Genomic DNA, 16,573 nt, shown 5'->3' with positions numbered 1-16,573 from the left:
ACGGTGCCCTTTTTGCAGGAAATATTATGCATTTTCCCCCATCTCCTCAAGAGTAGTCATGTGTGCTGGCTGCTGTGTGTGTGAAATAACCCTGCCTTCAGCCTTTCTCTTTACAAGAGGTGCAAACTTTACACAGTGCCGCCTCTTCTCTCCAGTCGTCCCAGCATCAGGATCCAATGGGGAGGGGAGGTAAAGCTCTATATACCCTGTCCCTCTCTCTCTCATGCATATTCTCTGGGCTAGCCATAATCTCTCGTTTTCACCACAAGAAACTCATCAGAGAAAATTATCAGCTGGAGTCTGCATGCTGTTAAAAGTTACACCCTTTCCATTAGTTTACTCCAATACTGGCTAATTCTAGGACATGAAATGTGTCAAAACTCTTCCAGCTTTAAGAAATCATTTAACCTGTGTGCTTTAAGGTGTAATATTCAACACTAATTTTCAACAACACTAATCTTAAATATGAATCTCGAGGCATGTGGTCAAATGTTATGTAACTTTCCCCATGTCCTCAACTGAACTCCCCATTCTCTCTCCCACTTACCTGTTACTGCTTGAGGTAAATGAATGCAAAGTTTTAATAGTGAGAATACTTAACCATTGTAACAATTTACCAAAGGTTATAGCGGATTCTCCATCACTGGCAATTTTTAAACCAAGATTGGATGTTTGAACATATCTTTAGAAGTCAAACAGGAGTTAATTCAGAGAAATCCTATGGCCTGGTTTATGAAGGAGGTAAGACTTGACGATCACATTTGTCCTGCCTGGCCTTATGTATGAACTGATAACATCTTGGTGGTTCCTGCCCCCTAGGCAAGAGTAGCCAGTGTAGGGTTGATTTTTGGTAGGCCAGATTTTGAATCCACATTAGATTAATAGTGCAACAGATTTATTTTCACTGTAGGATTTTCTTTTATTATTTTGAATATTGAGCTTACACTTTTTCTGAGACCATTTGAAATGCAGAAGAAGGCTGTAGGGCCAGAGTCTTCTCCCCATTTCATGGGTGAACCATATAACTGAGGGAAGAATTGGACCTAAGTAACTAAACTGTTTACCATTGTTTCAGTGCAATGACTAAAATAAAGCACTTCAGATATTTAACTTAATTCTCTGTGGCATTTATAGCAGCTGTAAGGCTGAGCATCAAATTGTGCATATGGTAGCTGTGTTTAAAGATGCAGGGGAGTGATTGTACTTGCACTAAAAGGAAATGATGAAGGAAGTAGATTTACTGCATGTATCAATTCTTATATATTACCAGGGAAGTCATTTGTGCTATCATCCTGCCTAAAGCAGTAGTGTTGATTTATGTAATTTGCAAATTGCGTAATATCCTGATCCAAAAGCCATTGAAGTTAATGGAAAGACTCCCATTGACTTCAATGAGCTTTGGATCCGGCTCTAAGAAAATATAAGGTTTAAAAAAAACAAACCCTCAACATGAAATGAGGTCAGTTTCGCTGCAGAGCCTGAAATAATAAAATCAGTCTTTGAACCTGGCGGAGAGATGAATAGAAGTGCTTAAATGAGTTTCTTGGGTATGTTCATTATAATAAGTAAAACAAAGGGATCCAGTGTAAATTATGTGTGGAGGACTCCCCAAGGGACTCTCATCAGATGTGTAATGTGTTATTCCTGAATCCAATCAGTACTGGGCAATGCAATGCGGTTCTGACCTCATTCACTAATTTCACCATATTCAAGGATAGAATACAAAACAGTACAAAATACTGTTGGCAAATGAATCACTGATATAAGTACAAGAGAAGATACAAGAATGCGAGTGAATCAGTAGCCCCTTCAAAATGTTGTCATAAAGGGAAATCCTGATCCTATTAAGTCAATAGGAGTTTTGCCATTTATTTCAGTGAACCAGAGTTTTACCCAGGGTTTCTAAGGATATGTCTACACATCTTACACTGCAGTGGCACAGCTGTGTAGTGCTTCAGTGTAAAACCTACTACCGCAATGGGAGGGATTCTCCCGTCGGCATAGATCATTCACCTCCCTGCGAGGCAGTAGCTAAGTTGATGGAAGAATCTTCCAGTGACCTAGCACTGTCTAAACCAGGGGTTAGGTCAGGACAGTTACAATTCTCTGGGGTGTAGATTTTTCACACCCCTGAGAGACATAGCTATACTGACGGAAATTCCTGATGTAGACCAGGCCTAAGATGGGAAGGATGGAATCCAGGGGTGAAATCCTAGCCCCATTGAAATAAATAGCAAAACTCCCTCTGACTTCAGGATATCCCCCTAGGAGTAGGCTATTCCCATGTGGGGATATAAATGAGTTGACAGACTATTTCATCCTAATCCACATATTTCCAGTAATTATACTTTGATAAGTGAGATGAGAATAAGGCCTGAGGAATCTTTAGCAGCTAGACTTGATTGTATCTGATTAAACTTATGTGAAATCCATTACACAAAAATACATTTAATTAAAGGGAAACTTCTTGCAGCAAAGCTCCCTGGAAAGAATAATAAAGAAACAAACCTATTAAAGAAACACTTCTGTGCACAGACTATATCCATGGTGACATACAGGGAAACACTTTTAGCAAGTATCTGATGAAGGGGGATGAGGCTTCAAAAATTAGACTTCTGTTGCCTGAAAAAGCAAAATGCAATGAAAATAATTAAATCATAATTGCGTCAAAATGAATGCTCCTTCCAGGTATCAAGCCAAGATATATGTATTAAAAAGCTGCCAAACCCTCTGAAACCATTAAAGGAACAATCATGCTAAAAATCTCCTTTCAGTAGAACATGACTAGCGGGCTTCTGCTGTGCATAAAAGGTACAAGTTTTAAGGACAAGTGTTCTAAAAGCCTATGCTGCTGCAATGACTGGGTTTCTCCCCTGTAGCGCTCAGGAGAGGCCAAAAGACCTTCAAGCAATACTACTTGTAAAACTCCATGGCACCTTTGCTAATTACTGAATCACTTCACCTTCTGATGGGTCTCCCTGATTATTTTTCATCTGTTAGGGCCCGTCTTCCTTATGGGGGTAAGGCGTCCTAAGTTATACTACTTGAATAACGTAGCTGGAGTTGACAGAGGCTGATCTAATACTGCTACAGATGTCATTTGGGGGGGATGGGGGGAGGGATAGCTCAGTGGTTTGAGCATTGGCCTGCTAAACTCAGGGTTGTGAGTTCAATCCTTGAGGGGGCCATTTGGGATCTGGGGCAAAAATTGGGGATTGGTCCTGCTTTGAGCAGGGGGTTGGACTAGATGACCTCCTGAGGTCCCTTCCAACCCTGATATTTTATGATAGCTTAGGTCAATTTACCCCAGTGTCTTCACTGCGCTGTGTCAAAAGGTGCTCGCCAGTCAACTTCCCTTATTCTTGTCGGGGAGCTGGAGTACCAGGGTCAACCGGAGAATGCTCTGATGTCGATTTAGTGGGTCTTCAGTAGACCTGCTAAATTGACACTGCTGCAATCAATGCAGCAGGGGTCAATCTCCCAGTAGTGAAGAACAGCCCTGAGATGTGCTATTTCCTTAACTACCTCTATGATATAGCCTCCTGATTTTGTATTTCTTGCTTCTCCCCCCCCCCCATCACTTTTATTCCTGTTATCTTCCTCTTCTGCCAATTCAATTGATATAGTTCCACCATTTAAAAATAAGTCCCCCGTGCCTGCCTTCCACAAATCTCTCTAGTTTGTCTCTCCCTATTTCACTTTACATTTCTACTGATCCATCTCCTTAATCCCCACACAAGATCTTTTTCTCTCTCTGGCCCAGTAAGTGTTTAACTATTTAGACAAAGGTGAACAGCTTCAACAGGAGAGATGGCAAGAGACCTACCCTAGAATATCAAATAACCTCACTCACCTGGAGGGAGTGTGGTTAGGTCACTCACCTGGGAGGTGGGAGAACATAGTTCAAGTCCCTGCTTTAAATCAGGCAGAGTGGGGAGTTGAAAGCTCCCTGAGTGCCCTAAGGGCACTTCCCCAGGGCATGGAGGTGACATGGGCAGCAGACTCAGGGTACATCTGCACTGCGGAATTAATGGACTGTTACTCAAGTGTTGCTCCAACCCCCTCCACTCCCCCCGCCGCACACAATACCCTCTCGCCCCAGTTTAGTGCTTGAAAACTAGGCTAGGTGGCCCAGCTGTGGCTACAGGCTAAAGATTGGGTGCCACTTGCGCTCAGGCTGGTAACCCCCCATTTTGCAATGAGGACACAGGCTAAAATTGCTGTAGTGCCAATAGTCCTCTAGCACCTTCCCACAATTCCCAGAAGATCAAACACATCCTCCAACAGCTCACTGGAAAAGAGTCAAAGTGGCTCAGCAGCACAAAGAACCATGGGATGTGCCCCCAGAATTCTTAGTGACACATGTGAGTGACCGCACCACCAGTGAGGACACAGTAACTCTGCTATGGCTGTGCAGTGTAGCTGCTCACACCTGGGATGGCCTGACCTCCGTATTCTGACCCAGGTGCTGATTGCCCAGGTTAACTCTGCAGTGAAGACATTCCCTTCGGGAGGGCCTGTGCTTGAATTGGTAGGCCAGGAATAGGAGCTTGCACGAGAAACACCTCAGCTAACAGGTGGGATTGAAAGACTTAAATGTCAGTGGGCTACTAACAGCTCACATTGAAAACTTAAGGCAGTGGACAGTGGGGCTGAAAAGATGAGTTCTGTTAACGCTAGCTTTGCCACACACTGCTAATGTTCCCTTAGAGTCCCTTAATCTCTCTGCCTCGGCTTCCTGTCTGTACAATGAGACAATAGTACTATTTGTATTGCAGCCCTGGTGAAAGGCACAGTCGGAACTGGAGTTCTATGGGGCTGGGTCCTGTACAAACATACAGGAAGACATGATCCCTGCCTGGAAAATTTTACAATCCACTTGAAGTGTGTGTAACGGTCATGGCTATGAAGCAAAGTTATATGCACAGGTTGGCAGTTTAAAGCCCCTTCACACAACTTGTTTTTAATAACTAGTATGCTCTAACCCCAACTGCCACTCAACCTGGCATCATCAGGTAGATAGTTTCTTGAAGTCTCCTGTGAGGAAGCAGGTCTTGAGGAGGGATTTGACAGCTAAGACCGTAGTCAGCTGTCCCTTGGGTACAGTGAATTGGGGCAATTGCCCCGGGCCACATGCTTTGGGGTCCCCACACTTTGATAAAATCATGAGGACGTGGAGCAGCTGGTGGGGGAGGGGAGGAGGAGCCCTCCAACTAGAACCTCCGCCTCCCACCAGTACCTCCTGCCCACCAGTGGGCCCCGCTGATCAGTGCTTCCCTCCCCCTCTCAGTGCTTGCTGCGGATCAGATGTTTCACAGCATCAGGAGGTGCTGGAGGGAAGGGGAGAGGAGCAGGAGCAAGAGCAAAGTGTGCTCAGGAGAGGGAGTGGAACTGGGCAGGGCAGGGGTAGGAAGTTGGGGTGGACTGGGAGTGGTGCCTGGGCAGAGCCTGGGGGTGCTCAGAAGATTATAAACTTGGCACTTATGTCCCAGGCCCCACACCCCACTAAGGACGGCCCTGACAGTAGTAGTGGGAGGGGTGATAAGAAAAATTCATTAATGATTGTGAGGTAATTTGATATGATGGCGATAAGTGCCATATAAAGGCCTTTATGTAACTCTCATAGCCTGGTTAGAGTACTGTAACTCACTCTAGGGGAAGGCCACATGGGAACTCCAAATTGTGCAGTATATCTCAAACCACCTCTTCAGCAAAAACTGCCTGGAGCACATCACACCATTTGCTCCATAGTTGTCAAATATATAACTCAAGGTCTAGGTTCTAATCTCTAAAGTTTAGTGGGAATAATTTATTGCTATTTTGGGCCCCAATCCTGTATCCTGAGAATGTCAGAAGCTGGGAATGAGCGTCAGGATGGATCACTTGATGATTACCAGTTCTGTTCATTCTCTCTGGGGCACCTGGCAATTGGCCACTGTTGGAAGACAGGATACTGGGCTAGATGGACCTCTGATCTGACCCAGTATGGCCGTTCTTATGTTCTTAATGCTTACCCACATCTTTGACTTTACTCACAGACACAAATGTTTGCAAGATCAGGATCTTAGTGACCACCTCCCTGTGATGGGCCAGAGAGGGTCCCCACCCTCATGGGGAACCACACTAGCACAACGAGGAGTCATTGATTTTTTTTCATGTATGCATTAGATGTCCCCGTCTACCATGGTTGGTTTGAATTTGGTTCAGAGTTGACCAAAATGACCATGGAAGGTCAAACCCAGGAACCTTCTGTATTTTTAAAGTCTTGTTTTGTTTAGCCCAATCGCTTTCCAAGCTTCCTTCTGATTGTAGCCTGATTGCATGAGGCTAAACAAATGTTCCCAGAAAGGCTTGCGGGACTTAAGATGTTCTGGGGGGGCTTTGTCAAGTTCTTGGTGAATAGGAAGACACCTGTTTTTTCAGCTACTGAATATATAAGTGCTATTGCAGATGTTTGCAAAGCTGATGCACCCCAGGTTGTACCTTATGTTGGCTCTTGTTTTTATCTTTGCAGCTATCTTCTCAAGGTCATGGAAGATGAGGGTGTGGGTGAGTTTCACTCTGAGATATGTTGGAGTGTAATCATTTTACACATTTTTACCATAGAAATCTACTTTTGGTGTGTTTTTGGCACTCCTATTATCAAATTGAAATGCACTTACTATTGTTTTTCCAGGGTTTGGTTTGAGCCTCCCTTTCTGGAAGTATTGTTCCATAGTTTGGAGGTCCTCAGTTAATGCTTTCTCAATGTCCTGGAGGTTTGATGCTTGGATTGTCATGGCAAGATCATCTGCTTATCCAAATTGGCATTTTTTAGTTGGAGGCATATCACTTTATGTAAATATGAAAAAGAGTTGGCACAAGTACAGAGCCTTGTGTTAGCTCATTGTTTGTTACAGGTGAGCTGGTCTTATTACCCAGGTACACCCGAAGGCATCTGTTACTCAGCATGGTCCACAGCAGGCAAAATGTTTGGTAGCAAGGTATCATTTTAGCAAGTTTCAGCAAAAGGTCCTTAATCCATAGAGTATCTTATGCAGATCACAGTTTGACAAATACTGCACCAGTCTTTAGGGTTTTTTGATAGCCAGCATCAATGTGAGTTGTGACCATGTTCTGGCACTCACAACAACTATGTTTTGGCTGGAAACCTGCCTGTTCGACAGGGATAATTGGCTCAGTAAAGGGTGTATTCTTTTGAGGGTGATACGTTCAAGAAGTGTATAGGTTGTGCATGATAGAGAAACTGGCCTATAGCTTCCTGCTTCATTATTGGGCTTTCCAGGCTTTGGAATGGCAATTACCATTGCCTCACACACTATTTCAGGGATTCGTTCTGTCCTTAAGGTAGCAGAGTACAATGTTGCTAGCCATTGGAGTCCTTTGGGGCTGAGATAGTGGAGGAATTCTGATGGAATGCCATCAGGGCCTGCAGCCTTCCCTTTTTTCATCACATCAAGTCCTTCTTTTACTTCCCCGATGCTGACAGTGGAAGGTTCTCTTCAGAGGATCGATGCAAGTGACTGGTAAAGTTGTTGATATGTGTTTATCAAGGGGTCATAGAATCATAGAATCATAGAATATCAGGGTTGGAAGGGACCCCAGAAGGTCATCTAGTCCAACCCCCTGCTCGAAGCAGGACCAATTCCCAGTTAAATCATCCCAGCCAGGGCTTTGTCAAGCCTGACCTTAAAAACCTCTAAGGAAGGAGATTCTACCACCTCCCTAGGTAACGCATTCCAGTGTTTCACCACCCTCTTAGTGAAAAAGTTTTTCCTAATATCCAATCTAAACCTCCCCCATTGCAACTAGAGACCATTACTCCTCGTTCTGTCATCTGCTACCATTGAGAACAGTCTAGAGCCATCCTCTTTGGAACCCCCTTTCAGGTAGTTTAAAGCAGCTATCAAATACCCCCTCATTCTTCTCTTCTGCAGACTAAACAATCCCAGCTCCCTCAGCCTCTCCTCATAAGTCATGTGCTCTAGACCCCTAATCATTTTTGTTGCCCTTCGCTGGACTCTCTCCAATTTATCCACATTCTTCTTGTAGTGTGGGGCCCAAAACTGGACACAGTACTCCAGATGAGGCCTCACCAGTGTCGAATAGAGGGGAACGATCACGTCCCTCGATCTGCTCGCTATGCCCCTACTTATACATCCCAAAATGCCATTGGCCTTCTTGGCAACAAGGGCACACTGTTGACTCATATCCAGCTTCTCGTCCACTGTCACCCCTAGGTCCTTTTCCGCAGAACTGCTGCCTAGCCATTCGGTCCCTAGTCTGTAGCGGTGCATTGGATTCTTCCATCCTAAGTGCAGGACCCTGCACTTATCCTTATTGAACCTCATCAGATTTCTTTTGGCCCAATCCTCCAATTTGTCTAGGTCCTTCTGTATCCTATCCCTCCCCTCCAGCGTATCTACCACTCCTCCCAGTTTTCTCCACCTTGTATTCTCCACCAGTTTGGAGGCTATTGAGTTTGGCCAGATTTTTGGTGGGATTAGCAGCCGCTCAGTGTCACAGTAGCGTCTAGGCTCGACGGCTTGAATGTGTTAAAAACCAAGGTTTTGTATGCAGTCAAGCCAGCGCTGGCATCTTGCTGTGTTAAGGGAGTGTAGCGGGGCTTTAGTGGGTGTGAGAGCTCCTGGTCGGTTTGTATTGCTGGAGCAACTCTTGTGTGTCTCTTGTTCACCAGGGAGTATGCTTTTTCCAGAAGCCTTGGGGAATGTTCTTCTTTCCTGCTACTTTCAGGAGACCTGCAAACCGTTGATAGCATTCCGGTCTCGCTGGAATCCTTGCAACAATTTTCTCAACAGTCTGTTTGTAGGCATCCCAATCAATGTTAGCAAAATTCCATCATGGTATCTGTTTCAGAGAAAACACAGGAATTTTGATGCCTACATAGATCATTATAGGCATGTGCTGGCTGTTTGGAAATGCCAATAGTACTTTACAGGATACAGTGAGAGTGTTACCACTTTGGTCTTTGGACATAAATGTTAGGTTTGGATTGTACCCATGTTGACCCTGGCTATGAGGGAGTTAGAGACTGACAAGCTGTCCACTGGCAATGAGAGGGTTAAGGAGAACCTGTGGAGCCAGTTGACCTTGTCCCAGGACACCTGCAGGCTTGGAGAAGAGAGCTACAAGGAGGAGAACTAGCTGACCAGGCAGTAGAGCAGGGCTCCATTTGTCCTGATGTGAAAAGTCTGGTTGCTGCTCAAAGACTGAACAGGCTTGCCAGATAGATAAACCCCTGCTAAAAGGGACAACCAGATACTGGGAGATCAGCAGGAGCATGGAGATGCCCTGAATTGAAGGGTCAGGTCCCACTGAAGGTTCATGAGTTGACCCTGTTTTGAGTTGTGGTTTTTGGTTCCTGATTTCCTTTGAACCTTAACACCGTTGAAGGAGTAGGACTGAAGTATATGCATTGGCTGGCGGGCCAAAGCACAGCTACCTCCAACCTCCCAGAGACAAACATATCAGCAGAGACCTCAGCTGGGGAGTTGTGGCCTGTCAGGGCACAAGGGGGCATTGCCTAGGCAACCCAGCTACAAGCCCCTCTCTGTCACTCACCAAGATTGTTCTGCTCAGTAGGAATGCCGTATCTCCTCAAGGAATGCAGTGGAGAGACACTCCTGGTGACATATGTAGATCAGCTTTGCTCAATGCCCATGACAAGATCTGGGATATCTGTTGCCCTGGGCAAATTCCTAACATCCCAGCATAGTAAAGCCATCCTTGTCAGTGTAATAAGTAACCAAGGCCAAATGTATCCCTGCTGTAGCTCCACACAAGTCTTGAAGTTATTGGAGTTGAGTTTGAATTCAGCCTATTGTGTTCAGTGCTATAGTAAAATGCTGATGGAAAGGTGGAAATTAAATACTATAATATTGTGCTTTGTTTAAAAAGGGAAGAGTGTCGTTTACTCTGATGGCTGTATCTTTCCAGTTCCTGAGCCAAGATAAGTAATGTTTTGCTTTAATATTTTTCTTTACTTCCAGATAAAATTTATTTTTAAACAGCATCTTTCATAAAGAGTATCACAAAACACTTTAAAGTGTTTCTTTCTCTCACTCACTCACTCTGTGTGTGTTTTGACCAGCAGGGAGGGAGAGTAGCTGATCTCTATCAGACTTGCTTTAGTTGTTCCACCTCTCTTTTAAAGTACTATAATGTGGTTACGGTGCATAAAATGACAATGGTATATCGAAGCTCGCACACGCTTTGCCTTTAGTGAGATTTTATGATCTGGTATCAGTAAAGATCTGGTTTGGCTCTTCCTGGTTTCTGTTTCTACATAGAACAATATTTTCACAAGAGATTATCCCTGGTGCCATGGTTTCATTTCTTGTAAGCAGGGCATTCTTCCTGCTCTGCTGTGATGCTAGACGAACTAGGAAAAGGCAATTCCAGCTGCAGTAATCTCATTAAAATGTGGGTCATTCTGTGTCATTTCTAGTTTAGTAATTTACTGTAGCTACAAGAAATGGAAAATGCCACTATTTATAGTTACAGATAAAGCAAAGGGATTCATTAAAAATCATTTTAAAAGGAATCCATGGCTTTGTTTTTAATTTAATCTCAGACTTATAATACTTTTTTTTATATAAGGTTTATTTTCTTTGATGTAGTTTAATTATAAATAGACTAGAATAGCTGAAGGTTGTCAGATTTGCTTTAAGGCTATGTCAACCAAATTGTTTCAGTCTTGATAGCATGCTTGTATATTCTGGAGCTTACTCATAGTTTTTAATGAACATACACAACAAATGCACATGCTGGAGGTCAAATTAAAATATGCCGTTTAATGTTTATTGAAATGGAACTGCTTGAAGCAGTTTCACATCCAGTAATTCTATAGAACTCTACTGCCCTCGTCCCATGAACATTGCAAGGATGTTCTTCTTTTGCCTGCTCCTCTGTACCAGGAATACAATATTTATCCCAACAGCTTATAGGCAACAACAGTTTTTCAATCAAGATGAAATTCATACCTGTTCAGGGGCCAGCACAATGACTATTCATCACTGAAGCACTCAAAATGTGGGAATTTCACCCTTCGTGAAAGATGCCATGCTGGTTTTTTTCACATATGCACGATCATCCATCCCTTTAAGCTGACATCAGGTGAAAGCTAGAATGGTCATGTGATAAAAGTTTTGAATGTCAGGTACTATTGTGTGCTACTACCAGAGTCCGATAATAACTTGGTGGTGCTCTTTCAGATGAACTTAGGGAATGTCTACACGTACAGCGTTCAGCGGCACTGCTGCAGCACATCGGTTGAAGAAGCTCTATGCAGACGGGTGAAGCTCTCCCATTGGCATAATAATGGCAGAAGTTGTGTTGACAGGAGAAGCTTTCTTGCCAACACAGCGCTGTGCGCACACAGCCTTAGTTTCTTCTGATTTTACAAAAAAGAAATATTGTATATTTGAAGAGAATGTCACTCGTCCCACTTCTGATTCTGATATGTGAGATGTTTGTTTGAACTGCTGTGAATATAATAAGCTCCCATCTCTCCTTTGGAAAAGCAGAGACTTTCAAAGCTATTGTAAAAATCAATTCAATTTGTATTTATTTACCAGTACTTTTAACATTGACTAAAGTACGTTCTCTGTTAATTAATCTAATTTTGGACTATGAAATATGCAGATGAGAGAGCTATCTGTTTAGACTATTATTTAGCCAAAGCATATAGCTTCAAAGAAACAACTACACAGGTTAAAACTAGTTCGCTGCATTTGTTAACCTCGCTGCAATAAATCAATGAGACAAACCAAAAGCATGGGAAAAGTTAATTGTCCGGTCACTTGAAAAAGTTTGTCAAGCCTTGCATTAAACAACTGGCTTACCCTTCCATTATGCTCCAAACCCTCTGCATTGTGGTGATACAATTAGCCTTTTTTAATCTTTTTTTTAAATAACTCTGAGAAACCTGAAGTTAATTCCAGAGAAGGAATTTTCTAAATTGCAAACATTCAACTTTTCAGCCTGAAGTCAGTCTCTGAAAGACTTCACTTTACTTTTAATGACAGACAATCTCCTGCATCTAACTCAGCCTTTGATGATCACATCTTAAACGTGTTGTCAACTACTGATTCTGTCAGCAGCCAATCAGCAGTCACAGTTGTACTGTAACTGAGGCAGGAGTGGCATTTGCTGTTGATGTCCAGAGTTTCAAAGAAGCATCTTCTGCTTCTATAACAAAGATCAAAGATAATGGGACAAGTTCCTAAAATGAAGTGAGCAAACACTACACAAAGTAACAGATTGGGTTACAGATCTCTGAAAGCCGATCTGAAAGCTGCAGAATCCTATTTAAATATTTGTGCATGTGCTGTTCCAATTGACGGGGGCTGCATTTTTCGCTTTTTTAAATATATTAGTGAAAAAATGCAGTCTCCAGTTTTAGTAACACAACGGGCGATGTGGTGGTTGAGGGACACTGAGGCCTTGACTGCACAGTGGGACATGAAGCTAAAAGCCAAATGCTGCCAGCCCTTGTCTTGAGTGATTATTGCATAAAGCCCATTTTCCCCCTATTTGTGTGGGGGTGTCTGTGGGTGAAATTCACCCCTGGCCACTGGAGCCCATTCAGGGCCTGCCACTCAGGCTTCATGTTAAGGGTTTAAATAAGCTTCATGCAGCTTAAGTGGTGCCCAGGGGCTTGTGAGGGCCCTCTGCACTGCAGTGAATGTCATTCAACAAGCTCCACTTTTTGCCACTATGTCACACAATTACTGGCACGCAGCAGAAGCTCCTCTTTGAGAGGGTGCGAGCAAGCCTGCAGTGTTTGGCTCACGATTTATTTGGGGGGGGGGAGGTTGGTTTTTTGTTTTTTAAAAAGGGCTTTACAAAACAATGTGAATAGAAAGGGGGGTGTTTTGTTTTTCTAAATTTTAAACAGTCCCCAGCTCTGTTGCCCTACCTGTAGGAGAACCAGGAAGTGCCTGATTTCAATGTCTGAGCTGAATGAAATGCCTTAAGCCCACAGCCCACCAATTTTTGGAAAGCAAATTGGATTTTATTTGCAAATGTTACCATGCCCCTGAACAAACGCATGTAGACGAACATACTGGGCACCACCATGGCACTTCCCCATCTCCATTTTGGGCACCTACCTCAGCCAGAAGCACTGTACTCTGGCTACATATGCTGAAGAATGCAAGGAGGAGAGTACTGCCTAAAGCTGCCTGCAGTACTAGTGACCTAGGGGAGGCATTTCTGGGCTCCAAATCAGCAAGTTCTGAGATGGCAGCTCTATAAACATCTCCCTCCACAGCTTTTCAAAGGTATAGCAAGGACTACACACGATACCTCTGACTCACATTCTTACACTGTCCATAGCTGATCTTTGGGGACCATGGTTTTACTTGTTCTGCCTAGCACCTGGGTGCTTGAAAACTAACCATAACTGTTTAACAGCAGGTAAGTGACTATACCTTGGAACATATGCCATTTAAATTGATAGGGTCCCTCTACACCTTTCTACTTGTCACATCATTTATTACAAAGACTATAGTGGCCAAGATTTGATCATGCTATAACACGTGTCTTCTGTTCAGCCCTCTAGATCAGTGGTCTCCAAACTTTTAGGCTCGTGCACCCCCAGGGTGAAGACCGGAAGACCTACCGCAGGCATGCTGCTGATGGAAGACGACCAGCCGTGGATGTGCAGAGTTGCCGCCGAAGGAAAAAACCGGCAGAGTGCCATCCAGCGGCACTCCTGCTGCCGCGCATCCCTGGGATCATCTTGCACACCCCAGTTTGGAGACCACTGCTCTAGATGTCAGCATCACACAGGTCATCTAGTCAGTGCTTTTAATACACACCCGTGAAACCTAATGGGTCAAAATCATCGGTGGTGTAACTCCATTAATGGACTCCATTCCATCAGGGATAAAATTGGTCCTCTAACAATATGTAAAGGGGTGGATCTTAAACAAAAATCAGTTAAGGTTATTTATTTTTAAAGTAAATTTTTTTCTGGGTTTCTCCTAGGTTATCATCACTTTTAATGTGCATGTTTATATATAGCTGATCCATGAACATGCAAAGATGGGTCCTTTTTTCTGAGGTTGCATCTTCTTCAGAGGTAATCTTGCCAAAGCATTGTGTGACACCTAGTCCCACACTTCCAACCCCCCCTCCCACCCCCCAGGTATGGCTTCATCCCCACTAGACTATGGCAACAGGGGAAGGTTCTTCTATAGCTTACTGTCTGTCAGGCAAGACAATGTTTGAAGGAGCTGTGCAGCCTGATGGCATCCTGACAAGAGTAACTCACTGGGCCTTTCTCCTGCCTGATCAAAATTGTGGCGAGGGGGATTAGGAGAAGGAAGCCATCCTCCTAAATTGGAGGAACTGTATTGACAGTGGGGGGACCCTCACTACATCCAGGATGGTTTGCAGGTTCTCCTGCCCATTTTACACCATTCCATGTTTTTATGAGTAAGGGGTGTGAAGGGCATGGATACTAATTCTAGTGATGGGGGCCATCAAAGTTACTAGATCGAACACCCACTCTCATTATATAAGATGAAGTTCTAAAATTGGAAGTGGGGGAGCAGGGTGTGGTGGTGGGGAGCTGGGTTCCTTTCCTCTCCCTGTGCTGGGGGCTGCTAAGCATCTTGGTCAAAAAAATTTCCATCAAAACTTTTTTCAATGGAAAACTCATTTTTGACTAAATGAGAGTTTTTGCTGAAATTCTGTTTTTCCTCAAACTGAAAAACATTCAGTTTTTCCACAATTTTTTTTTTAATTTTCATCCTTTTTCCCCACATGAAGAGAGGGGTGGGCAATATTTTTTAACCATCTCTAATTATAGTTCTAATTAGCAAAACTTTAAGGCTGTAGTAGCTTAAAGACTTAGTTTCATTTACACTAAGTCCCCTTTATACAACCATGGCATTGCAGAGGGGGCCTTAAAATAGGTGTAACTATGAGTTACCCTACTCCCAGGTCCCTTTACACTGCCGGGGGGTGGAAGGAGCCTAGTGTAAATGAGTGGCAGTTAGTTTGAGAGGACACCACCCAGGATCAGGAGTCACGTTGTGTGGGGGGTGGAGTATCCTAAGATAGGTTTACATGAGCATAACCTGGAATGTTAGAGCTGTAAGGGGAGGCAGGGGGCAGCACATGTGGTTGTGTGTTGGCTTCCCTGCTCATGTGGTTTCCTGGGGCTTTTTCATATCACATAGACATCAGCTATATTATTGGGGAGCATAATGGGCATACTCTGTCCCTAGCCTCTGCTGCCCCAGACACCTCTCAGACTCCGTCTAGTCGGTGGCAACTTCATGTGAATTTATTTAAATCCCCAATGCCCCTTCAGTCTCTCACAGCAATGTATTTGCAGTGTTTCTTTAGCCTTTTATCACAGGGCCAGCGAGGAACAGCTTTCCCTTTCGTTAAGGTCTCAGCCCACATAGGGCTCATCTAACAAAGATCCCCCCACATATTTCCTTCCTGTGTCGTCTTATACTCCTCAGCCAATGGTCTTATACCCTCCCAGCCTGATCAGCTAATGAGCTGCATAGTCCCTATTCACCTGCTCCACAGGAACTGATCTGAGCACTGGCTCACCTGTTAACTTCCTGTGACAGACTACAAGAAGCTATAACTTTGCTTCATATTGTTGACAATTTCGGAAGTTTGATGAATGGATTATTTTTTTTCTTTACTTGCCCACTGCATCCCTGTCCTGCCGGGGTGATGCAGGGTACACCTGGTGCAGTCTCTGGAGCAGATGTCCATTTATTTCTTTGGATCATTACTGAGACTGAGCGTCTGGGTGAGGTGGAAGAGGATTCTCCAGAGCAGCGATGTAGTTACACTTCCCACTTGGGGAACAGAGTTTAACTGCTGGGGCCTTGTGATCTGGTGCAGGGGGTTGAAGCACTGCTCAGGTTTGGCACCAGTGCCTCCCCATCATGATGAGTGAGGGGGTAATGGGTCAAAGTGGAGTGGGTGGCACTGTGACCTGGTGCACAGGAATTGCAGCGCTGCTCAATTTTGGCCCCACCATTGTCCCAGCATGCTGGAGGGGCTGGGGGCAGGGGGGAACTGAGCAGGCAATCAGCGGCACTGCTCCCTTCCTCCATGGCTGTGAGGGGCACTGGCTAAGAGGGATGGGGGAGCTCCCACCCTCCCTCATGTCTGGGCTCTGAAGCAGCATGAGTCTCTGTCATTCTGGGGGCAGATCCCATTGCTGCCCCCTCCCACCTGAGCTCACAGTTACAGATGTGGGCTGGACTCCCCTCCCGCTCTGCCTGAAAGCCCTGATTTAAGCCAGTGGCAAGGGATGCAAAGGCCAGAAGTAGAGACTTAGCAGGGTGTGTGTGTGTGTGTGTGTGTGTGTGCGCACCCCCAGAGCTGATCCCAACCCAGTGTCCCCTCATATCCAGCTCTCCCTGAGGGCCAGGCCCAGCTCAGTGCTCTGCTATAGGGGTATGGCAATAGGGCAGCAGGGGTGACTCAAAAACATGTTGTTGCAACACAACACACAAACCCAGGACTGTACTATCCTGCTTATAAAATGGATACAATATCTATATTAAAG

General features: G+C 44.4%; 1 long non-coding RNA gene across 1 annotated transcript in view; it reads left to right on the top strand.

Moving 5' to 3' along the window:
• The window catches only part of LOC141983874 (uncharacterized), a 56,288-nt gene extending 45,969 nt beyond the window's left edge, over positions 1–10,319 (top strand). Inside the window, exons 2-3 of the long non-coding RNA XR_012638549.1 lie at positions 6,515–6,549; positions 9,919–10,319. This is a non-coding gene — a long non-coding RNA (uncharacterized LOC141983874). The remainder of the gene's footprint in view (positions 1–6,514; positions 6,550–9,918) is intronic.
• The last annotated feature ends 6,254 nt before the right edge of the window (positions 10,320–16,573 follow it).

This window comes from Natator depressus, chromosome 3, assembly GCF_965152275.1.
Source record: "Natator depressus isolate rNatDep1 chromosome 3, rNatDep2.hap1, whole genome shotgun sequence".
NCBI lineage: Eukaryota > Metazoa > Chordata > Testudines > Cheloniidae > Natator > Natator depressus.
This window is presented reverse-complemented; position numbering and strand designations above follow the sequence as displayed.